The sequence below is a fragment of the Arachis duranensis genome, chromosome 6 (genome assembly GCF_000817695.3).
Source record: "Arachis duranensis cultivar V14167 chromosome 6, aradu.V14167.gnm2.J7QH, whole genome shotgun sequence".
NCBI classification, from domain to species: Eukaryota; Viridiplantae; Streptophyta; class Magnoliopsida; order Fabales; family Fabaceae; genus Arachis; species Arachis duranensis.
Window position 1 is genome coordinate 107195069 of NC_029777.3, and position 3253 is coordinate 107198321.

A 3253-nucleotide genomic window follows, 5' to 3' on the forward strand; every position below is an offset into this window, starting at 1 on the left:
ATTTTTTATATTTATTGATTTTGAATTAGTATAACCGCCTAATGAAATACAACTATAACCTAATGGGCATTAAAATTTTTTAGTGTATTTACTGAAAATTGTTTTAAGGGTGTACTAATTTTCCAGAAGTCTCAATCACCATTTTTATTTATAAAATATTAAAATATATCATTTATATTAAATTCAAAATAGTTATGAATTCAAACAAACAGGTATCCTCAATAATTGATAGATTAAATCTTTGAGGTAATTAACTAACTAACTATTAAGTTTAGTGCTGTCTAATCGCCAGCTCGACAAAGGATGAACAAATGAAAATTAATTAAGTAGCTAGAGCTTATAAAATGGATTTATAATAAGTATCCTTTATTTTGGAAATATACTGTGAATGTACTTAACTTGAGGAGTTGCAACTACACTATCAAACATCGTAATTATATATATAGAGACTTTGATGACACTCCAAAAAATACGTTATTATTACAAGAGTCACCTTTGAGGGTTACAAATAAATAATCGACAAGTGTTTTCCAATTAGTACATTCAATTTCAAGGTTTTTGTTTATATTGGAAACTCAATTTTCAATTTTTATACGCTTTTTCCTGTTTTTGCTAACAAGTCCTCCTACTAATTATTGTTTGTTTTTCAAGTGTGATAGCAATTTAATGTCACATTTTCAGAATAATTACCATTCTAGAACATCTGTTGTCGTTTTAAAAGAGTAAACAACTAAAATTGTATTCGAAAAATTCAAACATTTATATAAAATTAACTTTAAAAAATATATCAAAAATATGAAAGAAGTAGCAATGAAAAGTTAAAAATCACACTTTATATTCTTAACTTTTTTAATAATTGAGAGAATTTATTTCTGCGATTTTCAACATCTGTTGAAACAACTACGTAAAATAGGTATTTTGTTTGCGGCCACTGTTTTCTTGGGTGGTTAAAAAAAATATTGCAAATGTTTTATGGGTTTTGAAAAAAAGAAAATGTGGCTTTCATGAGAGGATATATGAGGTGATGAATAGTTGAATACTGATGATGGATATTCGATAACTTGTTACTTGTGTTATTATTATATACATTGTACAAATATTCTATTAGTTTCTTATATTTTCTCATGATTTAGAGGCAGCTGGTTTCAAAACCGTCACTAAATTGGGAGATTTTGCAGCACAACCTAAAACCGCCTCTATAACTGTCACTATTCAAATTAAATTGTCGCCGCCTTATGCTAGAATTATTGTAGTGTACTATGGTGTATATACATAAAAGAAGAGAGTTACTCAAAGGAAGCCGCCAAAAATATTTTTTTATGGAGATAGAATGATTTATTTATTTGATTATATTTTAAATAAAAATAATAATTTTATAATATATCAAAATATAACTCTATAATTCATTAATCAAAAATAAAAAAATTATATAAAAATAATTATAAAATTTTTATTGAAATACTCACTTTAAAAAAAATATCTATACTCACATCTAATTCTTTTAGGTAAAAACTCAGGTGTAGTCGACTTCACGTGAAGTTGATATCTGAGAGCCGTTAAATAAAAATTTAGTCAAATCAGTCAAATTATTTAACGACTTTTAAATATCAACTTCACGTGAAATCGATTGTACTTGAATTTACACCTTCTTTTTATAACTATTAAATCCATCACGCGTCAAAAAATTTAGACAGACGTGTATTTTCGAATACTAACATAGGTATACTTTTATACAAATGAGATAACATAATAACATGATAAACGAGAATTCCTCTCACGCATTGTTATTAATATATTTTTATTGTTTTGGTATTATAGTCCTAAGTATAGATCCATTAAAATCCAACAATTAATCCACTTATAATAACCATTCTTTCTTGTGTCAATTAAATATATCAAAATTCAAAATCATGCAATGGATGGAGTACACTAACAAAACAGTCACGGTAAATCTTCGTACCTAAACAGTTATATATGCAATGAATATACTTGAATAGAATTTATATGAAGCGACAGAGATTCAGAGCATGAAGTCATAGTGTCCCACCGCTGACATGACATTGTCATTTCATAAATTTATATATGACGTCATCCCATGTGTCACACCCAACAATTCTTGGTCAACCAACATAAATTTATTTTTGATTTTTTTTCCTATTTTTTATTAATTTTCTTTTTAATTTGAGGCTTCAAAACAAATTACTCCTCCATAATCCAGCGGCGCCGACAGGTTTTTTCGTCACTAATTAATAAACCCTCCTCCATCGTCCAACCTTCTAATGTGCAAAATGTATTTAATTATTCATTTCGTGGTTCTTCAATTAAGGGAGTTATTATATAAATATTGCAACTTAATGCATTTGTATGTAGTTAATGGGATTATACTAATGTGTTTTTTTTTGTCGTTATATGATGCATGAAGCAAAGTATATATTGAAGTCATTGATATATGCTTGTTAACCAAGTTTGGTTACGACAAAGAGAGAGTAATTTTTGCATGAAAAGTGGTATTTTTGGGATCATGGAGTGAGTTTTAAGATTGATCACGTGATGCTAAACTTATGGGTTACAGCTTATAGGTACTATACTATTCCGAAGAACAATAATAGGCTTCAAATTAAAATTCATTTCTGTTATCAGAATTGATTAGCTTATCATCTTTAACTTATTAGAATCCTACATCTATATATAAGCTAACCGAAAATATGGCTTATATTATATAGTATACTTGCTTTTATTATTTATAGTTAGGGTTTAGGGTTAGATATAATAAATTGTGCTTATTTTCACTCTATTATCTATTATATATCTCTAATTTTATAATCAAAATGTGTCACATGCCATTTTCTCATTATAATTAGAATAAAATTTTTTCCTTTAAAATTAAGAAATTTTCCTTTTCTTTTTTAATTTTACAACCAAAATGTGCCACATGTCACTTTCTCATTGTAATTGAAATTAAATATTTTCTTCCAAAACTAAAGAATTCTTTCCTCCTCCTTACTAATTCTACAACAAAAATATACCACATGTGTCACTCCTTCATTACAATTGAAATCAAATATTTTTCTCCAAAATTAAAGAATTCTCCCCTCCTCTCTCTTCCTTTCTCTATTTCTCTCATTTCTTCAATCACTCTATCTATTTTATATATCATTATCAATATCAATGACTAATTACTAATTTGACAATCAAAATGTGCAACATGTCATTTTTTAATTGCATTAAAATTAAAATTAAAATATTAACATTA